Below are 23,833 nucleotides of genomic sequence, written 5' to 3'. Positions count from 1 at the left end.
CAACAAAAAAAGTGAAGGATGAGGACAAAGTAGTTGGTTTGGCAAATCTATATCTGGTTAACATCTCAGAGCACAGTATTTTTTCTGAGCTTTTCAGTGGTCACCAAGTTTCCAGCACCACCTAACAGGAGTTTTAATGTGCACCAAAAAAGCATTTGCTATTTTGGAAACATATTTTTTTTTGATTCATGAAATGACCTTCAGGTTCAAATGAATTTGTGTGGCACTGTGATGTGCTATATTTCCCTGAGTAACACTGATAGCATGATGATTGATGTTACCACCCAGATCAATTAACTCCAGAACCACAGTTCCCGTTTACTCCCTCGAGCTCTACATTCTCAACTTGTGCTTTGGGGTGGGTTTATTTCCCCATGAACAGCCCTCCGTATCTCTGCCAAGATCCATCTGAGCTGCCGAGATTGAGGTCTAATGGGAATCAACCGGAGTTCAGCTCTCTTACTTCCAGCCCACTGCTATCCAAACATCCTGCTGTTGAAGGAGTAGCAGGTGAGTGACAGCTCTTTGGAAATACCACCTGGAACATGTTAGCAGCTTGTCATGGAACACAGCCTAGAGAGGTGGGGGGTGAGGGGCAGCAGCATCACCTGCCTTTTTCTTGGACTTCAACCTCTATGTGATCCGACTGATCCTCCTCCCTCGTTCTGACATTTCTCCCTGCCGCTACATGCCAGAGGCCTTCACTTTGCTTTACACTCTTGTTTTGTCCTCCCTTGCGCCCAGCTTTTCTTCGTCTTATCTCTCCTCTCCCCTTTCAGCCTGGGGATCAGGTCTCAGGCCGGCCTGAAAACAGGAGCAATGTACTAGAGAAGAAAGGCTAAATGACTCTCTGTTGTTGAGGTGAATGTGGATGTTTATCAGGACTGGGACAGCTTGCTGCTCTGCACTGCCTGTTGTCCGACGGAGATCACAAGCCTTTCACCGCCTTTGGTCCAGTATCACACCACCACCCCCGCACTGTAAGCTTTGATTGCCTTTAGTTGCTGTCTACACAAGGCAGATAGACAGTTTGACACAGTGATGGAGTGTATGATGGGCACACACACACTGTGCTTCAGCAAGGTAAATCTTTCCTACACAGGTGAAAACTCTCCAATGTGTCCTAATCTAATAGTGGTTTTCGGTGTATAAAAAAAAAAAAATCAAATTATGTAGCTTTTTGTAAAGTGTGAGAAAGCAGTAGTATTTCAGCACACATCATGTCTTAACACACTCTGAAAATACACCTTTGTGTTGTTGTCGCTCTTGATCTCATCTGCTTCATACTGTTTTGATGTTCAGCTGTCACCGTGCCGACTTTCATCAGCCTAACCAGCAGAGTGCAAGTTGAGCAGAACTCAGCAGAACTGAGGACGATCTTTTATTATGATCAGCTTTCATTAATAAAACCAAGAGGAGACGCCGGTGCATGTTTGGACAATAATTCTAGCTTATTATTGAATTTGGTACAACATGGGGCGACTTTATTGTTCAACTATCAGTGAAGTTTTTTTTTCCTTGGGTTTTTCTTGAATGAATAGGGATGGACAGAACTCCAATACAACTTCTTTTATTACCACAGAGACGTTCCAGATGACCTTCTGTGATATTAGCTGATTGGCAGGCTGATGAAGGCCACCAGGGACTGAGTGGAATTAAAGTACCTCAGCGTTATGTGCGCTCTCTTGATTCGAGTGACAGCAGAGGTGAAGGTAGTTGGAGGTTGAAGAAGTCAGCTTGGGTTGAGTTCTTGGGTCAAGTGTGAAAATATGGGTGGTGGAGTTTAATGAGTTAGAGTCTGAGCTCCTTCAACAAGTATTACCAAAGTGCCAGAGAGCAAGGTACTGAGGCCCAACTGCTCTGGTGGAGCTAACAGTATGACTGGGGTATCTGGGGCCTTCCTGGCCTAATTGTGTGAATGTGAAACCCTGGGATAGCTGTTAATTTGTATTCCAATTTACACTGTTATGCTGCTACCAAGTCTGCAGTAGGGGAATAAATGAAGAACCATTCCCTAGACTGGTGGTCCTACGCACTAAAAAAATGCACTGAGGATGATGACAAGGAAGAATTGGTCAAGACGGTTACAGACAATTTAAGAGTCCATGTTGGGTTATAAATCAGAAATTACAGTGTCTTTATTTGTATTTGAGAGTCATGTGTTTTTGTTGGTTTGGAGCTGTGTCAAATCAGCCTCCACAGCAACCTCCTCCTGCTTGTCCTGGGCCACTCTGAGAGGTTTAGCTCTCAGGCCCGGAGTGTGACTCCCTGTACCCCTGCTTAGCATTCATCATAAATCAACCTGATGTATCTGCAGTTTAAAACTCTTTAATATGAAATTTAAATTTTTCCCTTTTAGTAGCATTGATACTTTAATTCAATTTCATCTCGTTCCCTACTCACCATTGAAACTATAGGACATGGCTTAAAGCACAATGAAACTGTAAATTCAGAGGTGTCCTATTACTATTTCAGCAAAAATTAATTATATAAAATACAAATATGCAGATGACCTTGTCAGACACTTACCTTGAATTTCACCTTAAACAGGAAACCATGAGCACCTTGCACCACATCATTATCCACGGGAAAGCAAATGAACTAATGGCAGGCATGCAGTGAGGGAGGAAATAATTCAAAACAAATGTCAACTCATGCAAAGAAAAATAAGACTAACGCTACAATAAATGATGAAAACCAAGCTGCACTGTTGGAACATGAATTTTCAAGATGGCTTAATGCACCGCTAAAGCTACAGTGAAATGTACATATTCTTCTGAGAATGCTGAGATTTCATCTGACAGATAAAAAACAACATTTTCTTCATTTGTTGTCTTTGACTCCGCAACAATGTTCAGTGATGTGAGGGTATTCCAGTATGATTGCTTTTGCTGGTAATAACTACAGCGACAAAGACTGGGTCATAATATTGCAGTTACTAATCAAAAAAGAGATTATTACTTTTGCTATCAAGCTGTCTAAATCTCAGATTGAATGGGAATTACCAAAAGGCTTTAAATCCTGCCGCCAACTTCCGATTCATTTTCCTCATATTACACTCACACAGCTTGAATGAGCAGTGGCGAGGAGTTTTATATTCTCTCAGGGTGACAAAATATTGGATATCAACACTATTTGCTATTACTGATCATTCCCAGGCTAGAAAGAAATCATATTCCAATATGATGGTGAAAGAGAAAAGCAACATTTAATAAGCATTGTGACAAATTTCTACTCCCAAGTAAGATTAATTTATACAAGCCACATTAAATTTAAGTGGTGTTCCCCACAGTTCCCCACATGGTGTACCTAAGGCGGTCCTTGCAGGCGTAGCGTCGCTTTTAATCCAGAAGGAGACCCAGGAGAGGACCACAGTCAGGATGCAGGGGATGTAGGTCTGGATAGTGAAGTAGCCCATCCTTCTGCTGAGGTCAAAGTATACTGTCATCAACACGTAGTCACCTGTTGAGAGAGAGAGAGAGATGGAGTGCAGTAACTCACATACAGAAAGGGAGCACATATTTTTACATTCACTGTGACTTAGACTTTCAGAATATCTCTGATGTCCAACACAAATAACTCAGAACTTGCCCGAGAATGCTCACGTTTTTATGTTTTCTTCAGTATTAAAGTAATGATAGTTATCTGCAACTCCATGGGATCATTTCAAACATGAACTAGTAATAGCTAATTCAGCATCATTTAATGGTGCTAATTAGCCAAACTGTAAACAAATATAAGCTAAGATAGAGTGCAAGTTATAGCCAACAGCTACAACAGCCTAATGACTCTATGGCAACATTATATATTTACATCCCCCCAGAGCCCCTAAATTATGGGAACCTCAGTTCCAAAACTTAGAGCATTATTATCCCCAAAGTACAAGTGAGACAATACAGGTTCCAAAGTTCATTAATGAGATGTGCCGAATTTTTCGGAGAAGTTCAAAATTCAAGGAACTTTTTGGCCCAGTGGGCTGAAAGAAAATGTCCTCATCCATGCAGTGAGGTTTTATTTTCTACATTCTTCCTGTTGTAAATTTTACAAGTGGATCTGTTCTGGCACAAAGCCACACAAGGATTCAGATCAGGGCTGGTGTAATGCTACTGCTCTCAGTCATAGTTTGCAATGCTCCGTATCCTTTATTGAATATAATAATAAATCACCCCAGTGCTAACCTTTCTCCAAAAACTTTCTGTAAATGAACAAAGGCCTTAGCAACCAGGAATATAATGCTCGCCAATGCTAACTTGAAATATATTCACTGCTTGCCTTTTATAAACACACTCCCAGTGGAAGCCCTTGTAGAAAGCACCTGTAACAGCAGTGGTAAGGGAGAGGCCATGAAAGGAATCATGCACAATACACTGTTTTTCCTCTTTAGAATAATACTGAATACAGTGTCCTTTTGCTTAATTTTCTCCATTCATATGACCCCAATAAAAAACAGAGCACCTTTTCGGGACATACTTTTTAAGAAATTGCCCCATTACCAGCAGCGAAATTGCTCTTAAAGTCTCTCTTTATTGTAAGGTGACCCTGCTATTTTGTAAGTTACACTTCACTTTTTCCCACTCCTGAACTACATCATCCCTGGGGATCTGAAGCAGCACACTGGCTCATGACTAATTTGAAAAGGTCTGATGTGCAGCTGGGAGCTACATCATGCTGTGCTCTTAACTTGTTCATCAAAACCAAGGCTTAATTTTACTGCGAGATCTTTAACAGCAGACTCTCCATACTTTACTCCATATACTTAATATAAGTATATGGAGTATATATACTCCATGCTTAATCAGAAAGCTGTGACAGTCAGCAGATTAGTCGGTTGATTGTATAACAAGACAAATTTGTATATCATGTTTGAGGCTAACAGGATGTAGGTGAACCGCTCGCAAAAACAGCTAGGGGCTGAGGATTGACCCCTGGGGAACACCACAGACAAAACCGGAAACCAGGCATTTTCTGTTCTGTTTCACTGAAACCAATTTAGACTGATGTCAGCCCAGTTTCCTAATAATCAGAAGTGTCCAAAGCTGTGCTAAGATCTAAAGTCTTCAGTAACTTTAATTAACACCATTTCTGTGCCGCAAAGAGCCAATAAACTCTACTGAAATTTGTCAGAGTTGTTATTGCTGGTCAAACAAAACATCAGAAAGTGTTCAGTTCCTTCTATGATAGTTTGGAATTAGGTCTGTAGCTGCTTAAAGTAAGATAATCTGGATCAAATGAGAGGGCCGACAGACAGAGAGGAAAAGGACAGAAATAGTGAGGAAAGAGAGAAGGGGAGAGAAACACAGAGAAAACCTTTACGGAGGCCATAAAGCAAAGGAAAAAAATGATCTCTGCCTTGAGTTACTTAATACAAGCATCAACTGGCAGCAGTAGGGATGCTAAGCCTCAACACTATGGGAACAAAAGTCAATGTTCTGTAACCTTGACAAAGTTTCGTGCATCAGAACAGTATTACTTTAAATGTTACTGTAGACTGCCATATGATAATCCGCTGTCACTCAGGCACTTCCATGAAAAGGATGTCGAATTGAATAAAACATCTGTAGACCTCTTGTCCTCCGCTTGCAGCTGAATCTCACCTCATACTCGACACAGAATTGAAATAATTACTTTAATCGCCTGGTGCAATGAATAAAGAGTGTCTTGGTGACACTGGTGCAGGAGGGTGTTTATCGCTTTCACAGTTGGAAATGTGTACCAGTGCAGAACATGTAACAATTATCTGAACAGTCCCCTCAGGTTTTCGCTTTTTTCTGATGTCCAGGGTCATTTTGAGGCGGATGTGAGCTAGGCGGTTGCCTAGGGCACCATCAGTTGTATTGGCACCAAAGAGGATGGAGATATATATATATATATATATATATCTCCATCCTCATTTTTTTTTTTTTTTTCAGAAACATTTTCTACTTTTCTGTCACAATGACCTCCAATGCAGCCGTTGAATGTAAAACAAATCCAATCCTCATTCTACACTCAACACCTGATGCTGAGATGAACAGGGGTGTAGCTTGAAAACTGGGGGCTTGTACATATGCAGTCTCAGTGGGCCCCCTTTCCCCTCTTTATACATCAGTTCTTGTGCATGTGTTAATAACTGAATTACAACTAAATGCATGCATCTGTAGTCGATACTGGGGTAATAAATAATTAATCTTTTCCTATCACAACACCACATATACTGAAAAAAATCTGTTACTTAAAGCTGGGAACTTTGAGCTGGGAATAGAGACATGCAGTAAATTGAGACTGAGGAATGATTGTGTGTATTTTCTTAATAAGCCACAACTGAATAAAATTTAACTAGAGTCATGTCACAATGCATTTGATATTAGAGCTCCTTTCAGTGTTAACTGCTGCTAAGGGTTGCTTGATATATAGTATAATTTAGTCAGTGCTTTTTTCTTTAAAATATAGGTGTTATTGAACCTTTTATACATTAGACTCTATATAATTTCAGTTTATTGTATAGTTTTTCTACTTATTTTTTACTTTCAGTACTTTACAGGAACTCATGTATCGTGTAGCGAGCTAAGTTCGATCTACTTTCTAATACTAAACTACTGTAAAATAGGTGCTAGAAAGTTGTGCCCATTGAAATGATTCTGATAACAGTTGTTAGAGCTGCTCCTAGAGGCTCCATTATTGTGTCAAATAAAAAGAGTCATCTTTCAGCAAAACTAATCATTTACTTATGAAGCTGATAATATAAAAATTACAACTCGCGGATCAGATCAAATCAATTTCTGGCTTTTGAAGGGCACCCTTTGCCACCACGTCCCCGGAGAAGAGTTTGCAAATAGACTAATGAAACTGTTGGTTTGTGCTTATTTTGTGACACTGTGGTTCACTCACTCATACAAATCCTGCAAAGAAGGATATGCATAACCTGCTTACTTTTATAACCTGTGAGGCCACTGGGTTTTCAATAGGAGGTAAGCTAATCAGTAAAAACGAAAGATATAATAACAGATGATCATTTAAACACTGAATTTAAGGTGAAGCTTCCCAAGTGGATCTGCAGGATGTAGATTTGCACTAATCTTTAGCAGGCCTTAGCAACACAGACAGGTGTTTGCACTGGGCATGACAGCTGTAAAACGTGCTGTGTTAAAACACTGACCGCTGTGAGTGAGAGACCTGCAGAGCCACAGACCGCAGAAACAGCAGCCAGCAGTTTCAGTGAAAAGTCAAAGTTAGAATGACACCAGGTTTTCAGAGACATTTTGCAGGTGAACCACATCTCTCCAGTGCTGCTGTTGGTGAAAAATATTTCACTTATTTGTTCAGGCTGTGGTTGAAGAGTGTCTGTCTAAATCCTGTCCAGACCATCTTGCCACAACAGATCAATACTGACATCCGCTCTTAAATACTATAGGGAACTACACCCTAAAGGAAAGCTCTGAGGCTGGTTATGTCATCTTACTGCAGAACTCTCTAAACCGTCTCACTAATATAATGCAGGACTATTCTACAAGGAGCTAAGTGTCCACTATAAATTGTATAATGTCTGAGAAAATGAAATTAGAATTCCAATCAATATTGGGTTATAATGTAGCAGTCAGGAGTGAAAGTCAGTAGCAGTATCAGTACAGAAATGAAATGTCATGAGTCAAAGACGCAGATGAACATTTACCTGGGTAGTGTTATTATCATCCAGGGATATGAAAAACCAGGTTTCTTAACCTTTCAGAACATGAATAAAACCAAGATATGACTCCTAACAGAGACATTAGTGTGCATGTAAAGTATCACTGCCGAGACTAAGATTTCATCTTCACTCAACTTCTTGACCTGAAGTTGAATAAAGTTGAATTAAAGTAACATTACATTAAATAATTATGATTGAACTATTAGAATAATTATAAAATATTACTAACGTCCAGTGAGTTTTCACAAATTCTGCGCTACAATTATCATCATTTTACGTGTATTTTTCATGTTTTTTTGCTGTCCAGTGATAAAACTTGCGAAACAGCAGTACTTCCATCTCAAGAACTGACTCTGTTAAAGCAAATGTTGGAATAAAACTGCAGTGATTGCGAGTGGAAAAAGAAGATAAGATGTCTAGTGCATTTAATCAAAGACACTACCCTGATTGTCAGTTCTGTAAAACCCATGGTTGCCAGTGCAGAGAAAGTAAGAGAGACCACAAAGGGAATTTTATACCTGTAGCCCATTTAAGACGGATGTGTGTAATCAGACCTTGTATTAAACAGAATTAGGCTACTTTATATCACAAAGACTGCTGCAAATGATCTGGTTTATTTCTCCACTGCATTGTAACAACCAATAAAACCTTAATCATAACACAGCAGGCATAATAATAATGATAATAAAAATCAATGTATTTTGCTATTTCACCAAAATAAAACTGTCTCGGTTTATTTTATGCACCTATTTATGTCGAAGATGAAGCGTGTCTTCCTCTAAAGCGATCCAAAGCTTGTTCGAATTGGAACATAATGCTAGTTAGAATAATAAAAAAATGTATCTACCAACAGGGGTAAATAAAAGAACAATTCATTGGTGCCTGAATTATTTTCCACTTCTTCCTTCTCAGTACAAGACTGTGCAGAGGCAGGCCAGGAAGTGCTGACAGAATGTTTAATTTGACAGTTTAATGCAGGCAAGATGAGCTTCATTTTTACAGTTATTCTTGCAAGTGTTGCAGGGTTATACTGTATAAGTTATATTAGTGACTGAATGGAGGATGCAGAAATTTACAATCTCAAATCTATAGCTGCGGCATGGTGATGACTATGTTCTAACTGGTCTGTTAGGACAGTAACAACCCCAGTGTTTACACACTCCTGCAGAATATTTATTAGTTCGATTTTCCTGCTCTATACTCTATACTCTATACTCTATACCACACTCACTGTCATGCTGTACAGTCAGGGCTTCTTTCTGTTTGGAAGCTGCAAGTAAAAAAATTCATTAATGAGGTCAAGACAATTGATTTTTTTATTTTCCATTTTATAACTTTTAGAATTCTGTGTGAGTTTTCCACACTCACACTTGGAGGCTGCCCGGTACGAACCCCAGTCTGTTCTGTTGGCTTGCTGATCAGCGCCATCGGAGCAGTTGGGGGATTCAAAGTCTTGCTCAAGGGCACCACAGAGTGGGAAACGAGAGAGAAAGAAAGTGCTGTTTTTTCACTTTCCCTACCCAGGTTTATCCTGACATGTCGGTTGTTCAATCCTGGCACCAACAAAAGAAACTTTGCTGGCAACTTTTACATTTTGGCCTTAAAGAGTGCTGTAATGAAACCACCTGATCGCCATGCTCTGACTTCAGTAAATGTGAATTTAACCCCTGCCACCCTAAGTTACACCCTCAAAATGAGTGTGTCACTTTTTTTTTTCATGTAACCAGTTATACCACAACCTCATGTTTGGTAGTAAGCTAATGATGTGCTCCTTGGCTTTGGAGGTAACGCTGTTGTATGCAATAATTAGCTATGGTGCCTCCATATTGCAGCTTATATTAGATCAGATAAACACACAGTTTAATCCATTCCCTGCACTTTTGCTCTTGTATTATTGATTTGAAAAAGACTAAAAAAAGACGCTGCCATGCCGATTGGAGACTCCCAGTTCAGGGGAGGGGCTAAGTGAATGGTAATTCCATACTTTTCCTTTTTAATGGCTGCATGCCTGTTCATGTCTCTTCCACATACTTCTTTTATAGTTTCATGATTGCCAGCTGAAATGTTAATGCAATCTGTGGTCAGCTGCAGGTTAGTGAGCACAGTTAACAAAGTATGGAGGGACTCAGGCTTAAAATAGAGAGAGAACATCACATGGGATATCAGTACTGTAATCCACGATACAATCAGAGGACAAGGCATGGGATTGTCAGCACTTTCACGACAGATTCTTTGCAAAAAGGCATTTGAAATATTTCCAGGGTGGTCATGAAAAGATAGAAAAGGGAGAACATCAGCATTTCTGCAATGTAACCACAGAAAAGGGTATAATGGAAGCTTTTGGGGAATTTGCCATGAGATCGTAGAACAAAGCACTGAAGTGTTTGGGATTCCACATTAGGGCCTTTTGAAGAGGACACTGCTGAATTGATAACGATGGCGGATTTGTGGAGGGGGTCCCCAGTGGCGCTGTGGCCGGGGATCTGTCCACTGTCCTCATTAAAACAGCCCTATACCTCAAGTGTTTATTAGGGATGAAGGATAAAGGATGGAGAGGGAAATGAGAGAGGGAGTGAGAAAGGAAGAGGAATGCAGTACTTTCGAAGTTTGTCATGACATAAATTAATGATACGGTATTTTTAGCTGGGGATCTAATCATCAAGCTTGGAGATAGAGCTCCGGCAAGTGAAACAGGAAAAAGAAACGAGGTAATAAATGAGAAAACTGCTAATTTTCTTGAACAGCATGAGGTAGATGTGTAGGTTTGCCGTTGCTTTTGAGCATCTCAGCAGAAAATTAGTTTGGCTGTGTTTTGACGATACAGCGGGAGTCCAGGAAAACATATAATTTATAAGGCCGTCAGTGTGTCTCGGGATGACAGCGCTCATCAGTCACCTTATTTTTTGTGATCAGAAACACAAATATACAACGCTGGTTTCTCATTAGATATAAACTGGATGCCTGATCACCACACACAAACAAAAGAAATGTTGTTTCCTGAATTTGTTAATGTCTTCAGTTAAAGAAGGGGATATATTAGACATTTGATTTAGCTGTGCCATGTAGTGGGACATTTTACAAAACAAAAAGAAGCTGCACTTTCCACTGAGCTCCTTAATAATTTGATGCCACTCCCTGGTATCCTTCTCCTAATCATGCCAAGTGCTCTTGTTCCTCGAATATTCATGAACGGAGGTTCAGCTCTTAGAAAGCTGAATCAGGACACATTATGCAGATCCAAGCATGTCTCTCCAAAGACAAAAGACCGTATGGCACAATCCAGAAGGAATATATGCAACTCATAAACAAGGTCAAGAGGGGTTAACAGCCACTACATCACGCTCTTTCTCCCTCATTCATAATGTTTCACTTACAGGGTCATTAGAATCTGTTTTTATCAGCAGGATCACGTGAAAGCATTAAAAATGTATTCGTAACTTGTCCACCCTGTGTCAGTTCCAGGTATAATTACTAGCACCTGTTGGAGCAACAGTATTCCTCCAGGTGCTACAGCGTCCCAAACAACAAACTTAAATTAAATCATCAAAGAACACAAAGCCTAATAACGGCAGTGAAAGCATAGGAAGAGAGAAGGAAAAGGATTGAATAATTAAACTTCCTTTTTAATCTTTAATCTTGGTGATTAATGTCAGTGGAAAAACCTATTTGCCCTTACACCCGAGGGGAATACTTATGAGCTTTGAGCTTGTAGTTATGTGATTACATTTATGGGCATGGTGCTAATGTTAACCTGTGTGAAGCTCGGGGCACCAAGGTAGTCAAGCAGCTCGAAAAGCTGAACAAATCTTGCGCAAGACTCTGAACTCCTGCCAGCTCCGACTGCTAGTCTGCAGCCAAAGCCAACCCATGACCTCCCTGTAGGGAAGCGTAGAATGAAAAAAAAAAAAAAAAGTTTCCTTGCAGGGATCAATAATGTTTTATATCTTTATTATCCAAACTGCTGTGAAATGCAACCATTCAGCATGTTTTTTTGTGTCTCAAGTGGCAGCGTTCTTGACCTTTTCTCAACCTTTTGTCGCTGCCTTCCTTACCTGCTGTCGTTGTGAGCACATCTGTGGTGTTTCTGAGCCCCATGAAATCAAACTGGTAAAGCCTCCAGTATTTCTGGTCGGAAGTCTCCACAGAGTTTCGCCTCCACTTGTACACAATCTCGTCCCGCGGGTAGCCGTCTGGAAACCACACAAAGGGTGAGTTAGGTGTGTGAAAGAAAGAGGGAAAGCAAAAGAAAAAGGGAGGAGTTAAAAGTTGAAGCCAGAGAATACAGGAAAGATAAATGCAGCAATGCAGTTTTTATTGTATGCATGATTTATACCTGATTTATGCATGATTTATACAAATTTATACAGCAAGTTTTCATAGGCAATCCAGTGGACTGCAGACCAAGTGAGCAATTACTGTTAACTTGTTTGCTTGGAATCTGCTGTAGTGCACCCATAGTGAGAAAGAATATCTGCTTTAACATGCAATTCAGTGCAGTGTTTATCTTAATTTCAGGGGAATAATTTAAGTACAAGTCAATTGGTGTCAGGGATGCTCTTTAATCAATTCATATTTTAATGATAAAAAAGTGTGCATATCTGCTTCACTGCATGATTTCATGATCTTGGGGTGGATAGCAGAGCTACTTAAAGAAAAATGAAATGACTTGACTTTTTTTTCTTTTTATAAATTGGTAGTTTTCGTAGTTTAAGATTATAGGTTATGCATTTGCCATACTTCTGTGACAAGCCTAGTGTTACACTTAAGTGACATGTGAAAGTACTTTTCCATGGAGGAGCCCAGTAGTGCTTACAAGTGGAATGACCTGCTTGAAGTGCTTTAAAGGTGGAACCACTTTATAGTGCACTGACCCTGGACATGTCTAGCAGTTAAACACAAGTAAAAAAAAACATGGAAGAAGTTGAATCTCTATGGAAGCTATTACTCTAAGTACAGTGTCTCTACGCAAAAATGAAGCTGAGCTCATTTGACAAGTTGAAGCAATTTTGCATAGAAAAAAGAGTGACAGCAATAATGAGCAGGTGGCAAGCCGAGTTGTGCCCTGTAGTGGAAACCAGACAAATTATGCAAATGGTCTCATTTAGAGGATAGCCATCTATAACCAAGAGGAGCAATCACCATGATGCAAGAGAGGTGTTTTTTTTTTTTTTTCAAAGTCTAATATAGATGGCGAGCATTATATTGCTATCATATTTCCCTTGGTGTGTTTGTACAATTATCTTTACTGCAAACAGTATTACCATTGTGTTACCAGTGCATCTTCATGGCTAGAAAGTGTTTGTCATATTTCATGCCTTTAAAGGCCCCCTGAAGTAACCTGTTCTTACCCAGTGTTATAAATTACAATCTGCTGTGGCCTTGGCTGCAATATTCTGCCTGTCTGGCCTCCAAGCAAAGAAGACAAGGGTTGTCCAATTCTGCCATATTACTGTAAACAAGTCCAGTTGAGGATATCCGCCAGTGAAAAGGTTTTTTTAAAGTCAAATTGAAATATGAATTTGTCTTGCTCTTTATAAGGAAATATAGACTACAATAATACTGCAGCTATTGGGCACATTTTTCATGCAATGAACGCTTATAGTTATTCCCCCATTTTCAACAAGCCACTAGAGGTTATGTACCATTAGCTATTTACAACGTTCCTTTACATTACATTCAGTAATTAGGAGGACACCTTGTGCTCTTAAGTTTGTTTTCCACTTGAAAAATGGAAACTAGTAAGCTAGACTAACTGTCCCTTAGCTTATTAAAATGTCCCTATAAGTTTGTACTCTATTTGAAAAATGGAAATGAGCGAGCAAGGCTATCTGTACCATCAGCTTATTAAAATGTTCCTGTACAACACAACAACACAATGAGATTTAGGAGGACACGCTGTGCTGTTAAGTTTGTAGTTCACTTGAAGAATGGAAACAATCAAACTAGGCTAACTGTCTTTTGGCCGATTAAAAATGTTCCTTTAAGTTTGTAATCTATTTGAAAAATGGAAAGCAGCAAGCTAGGCTATCTGTAGCATTAGCTTATTAAAACATTCCTTTACAATGCAACAACACAACAACAATGAGAAGGATCCATTTTACTATTAGGTTTTGGAAAAAAGAAGCCAACAACCAAGGCTGACTGAGTTTCCTTTTCATTCATGTTAATTCAACACCTGCTGAGTCAATGGCAGCTCTCTCTCTCTCACACACACACACACACACACACACACACACAGTGTTTATCCCACATTGTTGTAAGGAAGAGGTCAAACTAGCATTAGCTGTCTCTCCTCATGGGCCTGTTTGCACTGATGGCAAAGGACCAGACTCTCAGAATTCACAGCAACAGGTAATCCTGTAACACAGTGTCCGGTGCACTCATAGCGCAGATACTCAGACTCGTTAATTACCCAAATTTCACGCTGCCTGGCACTAATGTAGAGTGTACCACATCTGGGTTATTATGATTTGAATAGATGAACATGATTTTCCAAACTCTCTGAAGCTCCCTGTATTGCCTTCAAAGTGGAAACCATGATTATCTACCTACATGTGGATGTAGGAAGACTTTCTGTTTAGAATTATAGCTCTTCCACTTGTCTGAACATACAGCACAGTGTGCTTGGTAAAGATAACTTATAATAAAGTTAGAGGAGACAAAACAGCTGATTGTATGCACTTTTCCCCCATCTATTGCAGAGCAGCCATTCTTTTCACTTGTACAAAAGGTCAGGAACAGTTTATTTCCCGTGTCAGCTGCTTTGGGAGTGTAAACTGTAGGCAGTCAGTATTATTTTCCTTGTTCTTTATAACAAAACTTGAAAAGTCCATTTTTCGATGAACTTTTCAACATGGAAGCAAGATATTTGTGAAAAACAGAAAATCAGAGGGACAACTTTTGATGACTGATGACCATTCAAGAACCCCTCTGGGGCCTGTGGGAGTGAATGAGAACTGCTGATTACATCTTTCAGTGTATGACTCGCCTGTTTGAACTGCACTGAGATGTAGTTATTTCTATGTTTTTTTTTTACCAGAGAGTGATCACTTTACAACTGGTTTAACTGAGCAAATAAGAGAATGTTTTAGCCCACATGCCAACAACCATAAGGCTTTAGGATTCATTCTGTTGGGGTCTCCACCATTTCAGTCGAGAGTAACGTTAACATTAACTGTGCAGATACACATGTTAAGAACAAATTTTTATGACAACAGATTTCATTTTTTTAAGTAACTGCCTATTGAACAGTGGTTGGTCTAGAATTAAATATCTTGACAGCAAATTATGTGCAGACATTGATAATTCTCAGTGGATGAATCTGACTGACTTTTTCTCTACCACCATGGACCTATTACTAAAATATCTCAACAACTATTAGATAAACTGCCATTAAATTTTCCACAAATATATTAACTTATACCGAGAGCTATCTTAACATCTGCTTTGATGGATTGGCACACAATTTTGTATTCATGGCCCACAGATAATGACTCATTGAATGTTTGTTTTGACTCAGTGGCATTTGGTACAGGCACTCATGGTTCCCTCAGAAAGAACCGTCACAAATGTGGTGATCTCCTCACTTTTTCTCCAGCTTCATCATCAGGTCAGTTTATGTAGGTGTCCAGTACTTTGGTTATATCTGCAAAACTAATGACATTCCCATCAGCCTCAGTTGCAGTTCGTGTGTGGTGTTGGCATTTAGCTCAAAGCACCGCTGTGCCCGAGTACAGCCTTAGATTTTATAACATTACAGTTCTTAGGACTTGTTTCTTCCATTTCATCCTGTGGCTGTCAGCTGATTGCCTCGAAGCAAAAAGAAAATGTACAGAAAACGTCATGCACACAGCTAAGTACTTGCTGGCCCTCAGTCCTAGCCAGCATTTTAATAGTATGTGCAGAAACAAAGTAAAATCTATATAGCAATAAAGCGCCACAGAGGGTGTCCTTCAGCTATGCATGTGAAGTAGACAGGGGTCCAAAGTGCTTGTAATCATATTTAAAGCTGTCCATGGCTTTTATACTGAGCTCTCCAGCAGTCTGAAATGTTTTTCTCCGACATATTACACAGTGAACAGTGTACATTTATTTGTAAAAGCTCCAGTGTCAGTAGAGCAAAGCCATGAATTCAAAACATGTTTGCAGTATGTCAGATTGCTTGCATATGCCTGTCAGGAATATATCTGCTATCAAAAAATAATCAGAACTGATAAGAAATCTTAGCGTCAACGCATTCATCATGTTTATAATGTTCTATCTCAATAAATGAAAGCGATTAAAGCCATAATGGGGAGTCTTCTAATTTGCTTCATGATGAAGAGACACAACATTTCAAAAGCCTTGTGCATTAGGCTTCTACAATATCATAATACATTAACAGCCACGAGGCTTGAGCGGTAAGAAAGGATTATGTGTTTGGACACTGGAGAAAAGTGAGGGCCAAACATTCTCTTCATTATTAGATGTCATCCTGGTGTACAGTGACTGAGAGACACTATAAGTCACCTCTGGTCTGCCTCTCTCTCCTCCTCTATAGCAGACCTTCATCTTACAAACCATCTGCCATAAAATGTGTAATTTGCAGGGTGGCAACATGTTTATGCAGAGCAGACAGAGATGATCTGAGTCCAAACACTTGCTGCTCACTTAGTTTATGTGCTTTTCTCTTTCTGTTCTATGTTTTGTCGTAAAATGGTCTCTTTCGAACTTCTAAATGGATGCATGAGGAGGCTTATTGGAGTTGTCTGGAAATCTGGAAGGTAGCTTTACATTTCCCAAAAGGGTTGATTTACACATGCAGGTGTGGATGTCTGTGCTGTCGTATCCGATACGACAATATACATATACACAAAGTGAAAATCTGCAAACATTTCAAAACAGACAAAGACCAGATGATATGAAAGTATTTGTTTTTTTTCATCAAGATGACTCTTTTCCACTCTGAGAGGTAATTAAACCTCTCAAACTTTGACTTGCTTTTAGTAATATCCCCTGATCTAATATCCGTTGTCCAATGATTATTGAGAAATCTTTCACTTGATCAGAAAGTCCTGAGTAAAGCCCAGTTGTATGAGTTTTGAATGGAGGGATTCAAATCTAAAACATGCAGCGTGAAATTATGCAGTGATTGTTATCAAAATATGTTTGAGTAAAACTGATTAGCTATGAACATGTCAGGGAGATAGCAGTGTTGTAACCTGACGTGCCAGATGGTTTGTTACTCAGAGCCATCTGGGAAGGCTTTGTTGGAAAGTGGAAAAGGCCAGGCACTTACAAGAAAACTACAGTTACTGCCTTGTGGTATACGTCGTGTATGTCCCCACCAACCAATCAAGTTGCAGGGAATATGGCCACAGCCTCCCCTTCCTGAGTTACAGCACTGAATAATGTCCAGAAGTTTTTTTTTGCAGACCTTTATGATGTCACAGTGAAGTTGACCTTTGACCATTTGGATATAAAATGTCATCACTTCATATTAGACATTTGTGTTAAATGGCGTCATAATTAGTGTTTGAATTCACAAGTTATCATCAGAAATGTGTCACAGTGACCTAGACCTTTGATCTCTGACCAGCAAAATCTAATCAGTTCATCCTTGAGTCCAAGTGAATGTCGACGAACAGACAGGCAGCCTGAAAACATAGTACCTCCAGCTCTGGCTGTTGCTGACACAGAGGCATAAAAAAAATACTTGGCAGGTGATTGGATGAACCATTTGTCAATCGTAGAGTGCCAAAGAGGAAACACAACAACAAGCCTGAGAAGCAACTCTTGCCGTCTTTGTAAAGAAAATTTGTGCTTAGAAAGCACTCTTAGGAATGCCAAAAAATCCACACCTCCATAGTCACTCCTCTATGGAGATTTTCTTGGAGCCTAACAAGATGCATTCTCATTTGCGATGAAAGGTGCCTCACAAAGTTAGCATCAGAAAATAGAAAATAGAAAACTTTGTGGCTTTAATTCAGCGCTGTTGAAGACACTAGTGGCACATCCATTTCAGCCACAGACGTAAAAAATGTCCATCCTCATGGTCATGCACTGAGACTGGGGGGGGGGGGGGGGGGGGTCATTACTGCAAATCCTTTCATTGAGAGCAGGGACATAATGGAAGCCCATTTGTGGTCAATAGCTCTTTCACTACCTACAGTACTGTAACATCCGGTCTCATCACACTGTGAGCAAATTGTATATAAGCTGGAAAATAGTCAATTGAGGGGAGCTTTCATAATGACCAGTGACAAATACTGACATCCGCAGTCGCATCGGGTAATGATTATTACCAAAATTAAATCATGTCTAGCAGCGGAAGATGTCTGGTCCAATAGAATCACCCATCATGTATAATATAATGTGATTTTAGTTTGTATCATGCGGTGGGTAAGATAATAAGGCACCCCTTAATTGAACAACAGCCATTTTCTTCATATTTGTTTGGTCGAACTAAAGGAGTAGGTCAAGATTTTGGGTGTCTATCCAGTAAATATGAGACGACAGCAGGTTAGCCTAGCTTAGCATAAAGACTGGAAACAGGGGGAAACAGCTAGCTTTGCTCTGTCCAGAGGTAAAAAAAAAGAAAGAAAAATCCTATATTCAATAAAAAATTGTTAACAGAATTAACAGAATTGGGTCATTGCATTTTTTGTACCTCATTAGGGCTTAAATAGTTTGATTAGATTGTTGCTTCTGTAATTTTTTTAATTAAATTAATTTAATACATTTTTTTACAGTTAGTGTCTGCAGGACAATGTTGCCAGGTTAGGGCATTGATTGAGAAAGTGAGTGAAATTAGGAAAGCACAAGAACAATTCATATGAACATTAATTTAATAAGCTAAAGGGTGATGAATAAACCATTTGTGTGGCTATAAAATAAGTAGATAGTGGGATCACCCTGAGCAAAGCCAGGTACAGTGAGGAGGAGCAGTTCTGAGCTTTTTGTCCATTAACTGTACTGAGCCCCACTTTGCATTTACTCATAATGAAGGTCTTTCCACTGCATGCGTTAGGATAACATACATGCATTTCAGTGACGGCAGCCTGTAACTATTTGCATTTGTTTCTTACCCACTGCCTTTTAATGCTTCCCTCCCATACACCTATAGCTATCTATATTTGAGAGCTTCATTCTCTGCATTATCATTACAGACAGTAGTGGCTCAACTTATGCTGCTAATCGCTCATCTCAGTCCAATGAGCCGTTGCATGGCACATCTACTATCTGCACTCCTCTCCATCTATAGGAGATGTGGAGAAAAAACACCTAGAAAAAAATCAGGTGCTGATTACTTACAGTTATTTGTATCTGTTTTACAAATAACCTCACAATAAATCTTTACATTGAACTAAATCTAAGAGTAGAACCATAAGTTCAACAATATATGACAAGATGAGCTTCTGTTGATCTTCTGTTGAGAACTAAATTCATGTAAATTCATGCCAGTATGAAAATATAATCAACATACACTTCAGTCTAAAAAAACAATAATTTCAAAATAAAATGTCTGTTTCCTAAACCTATACAGACAGGGTGTGTTTGTCCTTCTAATCTAAAGGGCCACAGCAAAGTTTTGCTCTGATAAAATGAAAGATAAGAAGCACCTCTGGAAACATTTTGGTCTCATACAATATGTATGTTAGGGCGCTCCTGTCTAGAGGAATAAAATATGGGAAATAGCTGCAGATCCTGATTCACCACCGCGGACAAAATTGCGTCTAAAATTTAACGCCTGAGAAAAGCAGGTGTAAATCTGCGGCACTGTTTTATCAGACACTTACAGAGGTTGAGAGACTGTGGAGCAGACTGCAGCGAGAGAGAGAGAAATCCAAATTAAAAGACACAATGCTTTCGCAGAGCTCTCAGTTCAGCACCACAGCACAAGAGCAGCAATGGTATTTTTCACACGACTTTACCTGCCTATATTTCCTGATTTTTAATGTCTTGCAGCAGCTCCCGTCCAGTGCAATACGACTGCAGCAGTCAATAATGTTTACAGGTTTTCTCAAAAAATCTGGTCTTTTTGTTGAGCAGCTGTTTAACTAATGTTTCCTCACATAAAACTTCCCTCTTGCAGGATGAATACATACTTGTAGCAGCAAAGGTGTCTTCTCTTCACGAATAATTCATGCTCAGAGTCAGAAAACACATGAAAATACTCTGCTTATATATTATTTGTGACAGGCTTAGCGAATATCCTCCTATATATGCAGGTTATCCCCAATCAATGATTCCCGCTGAATCTGGGGAAACCACCATCTATGGTCCTCTCAATAGCTTCTGAAATGTCTGCATCCCCCAGGTGGGTTACCAGCTGAGGTGTTCACGCTGCTCAGGTGGAACAGTTAAGAGTTTGTACTTGTTGTTTGGGCATGAAATCGTGTTTTCATTTCCACCCACTCAAACCACCTCAGCAATTTTCATGACTTTATCTGCTCCCTGCTGGGATTCCTTGTAACTTTAAATGTCATCTTAAAACTCTCTTCTGTATTTTTTTTATTTCTGCCTTTGCTTTAGAAGTTTTTACTTTGACAGGTGTTACATGTATAGGCATCGCTATTCATGAACATGGGCATATTTGTCTGTGTGTGCATAAGTGTGTGTGTGTGTGTGTGTGTTCATTGCCAATATTCACAGCTGGAGAAGACGAGAGGACAGGAGTGTTCGTCCATTGGGAAATTATGTAGTTGCAGCTGGCATTCTGCATTGATGGTCATCCTGGAGAGGAACAGAGACACACAGAGACAGAAATACTTAGACAATGACATTCAAGGCTCTAAAAATGCTTTGGATCCTTCATTTCTCGGTCCATGAAGCACATGGTGTGAATGCACGGTTTTCAACATTGCTTATATCACATAACGCGCTTCTTTGCACTTCTGTATATGAAGTGAAGGCTCTGGACCAGATGGTCCAGAATCACACTCGGTTGCCTGGTTGATGTGTGAAATCCCTCAAAATGACAGTGTTTAATTATCAGCGTCGGACATGTTTTCTTTGGGATGATGGTATTAAGTTATAGGTCAGGGCCCAAAGGCAAGTAAGCTTCGAATAACAGGAGCATTTAGCCATGATCACTGGACAAGTCAATACAACAGATGTTTTGGAGAAGCAACAGTGATCACAAAAACACAAGGGATTAGTTTTACATGCAGAATATAAACCTGAATCTGAGGCAGTATATATTCTCTGAGTGCTACTTCAACTCATCATCCTAAAATTAATTTTGACTGGATGCGAAAGTGGCTGTCAGGATGAGACCATCATAAAAATGGGCTTTTTCTTTCAGTTGTTGTGTCTTTGTCTCCGGTACAATTTCTCATTAAACGACGGACTTCGATAACAAAAGCAGAGCCTCGATCAAGGCAGGGAGAGGGCTGCCTCGCTCACGTTGTTTCTCAGTGAACAAAGTGCAGATGATATACAGTTTCAATTTGCATGCAGATGCTCACTTCCATCCTTGTCAGTGTCCTGGATGTCCAAATCTAGGCGAGGGTGGGGAGCTTAGGTGAGGAGAGCAATCAGGGACGAGCACAGCAGACGTGTGAGCGTGAGAGATGTGTCAGTCAAGGCAAATACGCCTCCAAACATGCGCCTCCTCGAGATTTAATATCCTTTTAATGAAACAATAATTTTCAGATTCATCACCGAGACACGCATTAGCAGAAGTGAAATTAGCTATTAAATCCTGAACATTTTGGGGGAAGTTTGTGGCTGTGAAGAGGATATTTTCTTTTTCAGTTGTATCTAGAAGTTGTTTCTTTCAAGGAGCCATCATGTCGTGGTTTTCAGAAGTCACTTCCCTGTCAGCATCCTCACACAGCTGTGTTGGGTGTACTCGGTTGTAACAAAAGAAAACTGCTGGCAGAATAGATTTTGTTTGGTCACAAAGGTTTGCTACCATAGATGTAAGTTTCACACCTTTTTTCTTGAAACTACAGTCATGAATAGAATACATATTCATTGTTATACATCTTTGTCACATCATTGAGCAACAATTAATGTAAATAATAAGCACATCTACGCCATCACCAAACCCAATAGGCTGAACATAAATTATGATTGTTTGTTGTCACAAAATCAACAAAAATATTCATAGAATTTCTTTTTTGAGGTAAAAAATACCTTTATAAATTAAAGACTTTGGAATTTTTTATTGAAAAGCACAACATTGACATATAATGTTTGTCTTTAGACCATTTGGTACTGGTCAGAGAGCACACAGCAGGTTTATCAGAGCTTTTTCATTTCACTGCCTGCTGCGGCTGGAAACAAAGTTGATGAGAGTGGGACCAGAAAACCAAAACAATGAGCTGAGCTGTAGCCAAAACGCTACGTAGAGCTGAGGCGGACTGCAGAGCTAATTCACTGTGAGCTACCCCATCACATTACTCATTACTCATTAGGTCCTTCATTAATATGAAAATATTGATTAGTGCAGCTCTAAACCTGTTGGTACTTTTGAGGATTTGAGTAATGAACCACTGAACTCCTGGTGCTATAAAGAATATCTATGGCTCAATTGAGAAGCTCATGATCACAGTGTTATTAACCTCTACAACACCCCAAATCATTCTCCTACAATTAGGAGTTAGATTTAAGGCAGTAATTAGAACCATTTATATATTATATATAGCCTTTCTTTGTCCCCATAAATTTAGAAGTAGAGGCTGGCTGTCTGAAAAGCCACATCATGTCCTGCTGAATATTTGCACACAGCATGAGACAACATAACTTATTTAGAACTAACTGAAATTTTCCAGTTAAGACAAATACAACGGATGCTCAGAGGGGATACTTACATTTTAGCACACCTGTCCTTTTAGCACACATTTATTGGATTTATTCAACTGTTTGTAACAGAATCTCAGCTATCCCGATGCAGCAGGAGCTGTGCATCTGGTCCTCCAAAGGGGCTGAAAACAAACACTCATGATGATATGTGCTGTTTGGTTAAGGTCTAGTTTGAGATCCTGGACATTCAGGTGAAATTGGATCCTCAAGACAGAAAAAGCTCATGTCAGAGCTTGAGGGTTCATAAACCCAGATGCCACTCAAATTAAAGAAGAACCTGTCCAGTCGAATCCTGAGAGTTGTTTTTTTTTTTTGTTTTTTTTTTGTAGACAGACACGTAGCCCCACATACATAGCCCCCCCCCCCCCCACCCACCACCCAGTGTCCTTTGTGTCATTTCTCTACCACAGAGGTGCTGTCAGGAAGAGGGGAATAAAATGAGCTGAAACAGATGACATGTTGACATGTTGTCAGAGAAGTTTTATCCTTCTGTGCGAGAGGTAAAGCAAGAAAAAGCTAAGATATTCAAATTTTGAAGAAAAAACATAAAAATGTTTGTAGTTATATACAAGCAAAAATAAGAGGAGGCCAAAAGTCCATATACGCTATGTTGCTGTCGAAAACAACCCATGGCAGATCATCTTTTTGATTATACCCCAGTAGGTTGACACAGTGGTACAAAAATGATCTATGTGACTGGTTTCTAGTAACGTTATTCAAATAATGTTTCAGGATCTGAAATGACTTGGTAAAGAAAGATTAAGAAATTAAAGCTGATGGTTGGTAGGAAGCGCAGAGAGGAACAGTGGCGTCTAGTGTGGATAAAATAATAGAAACACCTGTCAGAATGAGGCAATGTAATTGAACACTATCTCAAACTTCATCCTCCCAAATGTCCATAAAGTTGAATCAACACCTTTTTGAAACAGTTTCAACAAAACTTTTACATTATAACCTCCATGGCGATAGATGGCATTCGTTTTAGTTAGGTGTTCCTAATTAACTGGCAAGTTAATGAGAGTGAGAGTATTTGTTGATACGTTAATACAATAAATCTTCTACTGGAACCCAGTGTAACCTACTGAACTTATGCCGACGGCTTGAGCTTGAATCCTCGCCTGGTCGCGTGTTGCTGCTTGTGCCACTCAGTCCTTTTCACCCATATTTGGATTTGATTGGTTTTCAACGACTTTCAAAAAGAAAACAAACTATAAAGTGAAACGCATGCTTCAAACTGTTCGCAAACCAATATGCCCATGTCCATGTTTGTTTCAAGGTCTCGAGTGTCTGCATTTTTTCAGTTGATGGTCAAAAACAGACAGTTACATACATTGCAAAAGATATAGAGCGTATGTTTTCCTATGGTAAATTCTCGGTTTA

At 39.5% G+C, this 23,833-nt stretch overlaps 1 protein-coding gene and 1 pseudogene across 4 annotated transcripts in view; one reads left to right on the top strand and one right to left on the bottom strand.

Annotated features, from left to right (window-relative positions):
• The window catches only part of LOC139609510 (gamma-aminobutyric acid receptor subunit gamma-3-like), an 87,089-nt pseudogene that overhangs the window by 14,051 nt on the left and 49,205 nt on the right, over nt 1–23,833 (bottom strand).
• The window catches only part of cfap221 (cilia and flagella associated protein 221), a 151,129-nt gene that overhangs the window by 80,276 nt on the left and 47,020 nt on the right, over nt 1–23,833 (top strand). The gene's annotated exons all lie outside the window — the stretch shown is intronic.

Source organism: Trachinotus anak, unplaced genomic scaffold (genome assembly GCF_046630095.1).
Source record: "Trachinotus anak isolate AG129_WGS33_773 ecotype Australia unplaced genomic scaffold, CSIRO_AGI_Tana_v1 ptg000026l, whole genome shotgun sequence".
Classification (NCBI taxonomy): domain Eukaryota; kingdom Metazoa; phylum Chordata; class Actinopteri; order Carangiformes; family Carangidae; genus Trachinotus; species Trachinotus anak.
The sequence above is the reverse complement of the archived record's forward strand: the minus strand, read 5'-3'. Positions and strand labels throughout refer to the sequence as shown.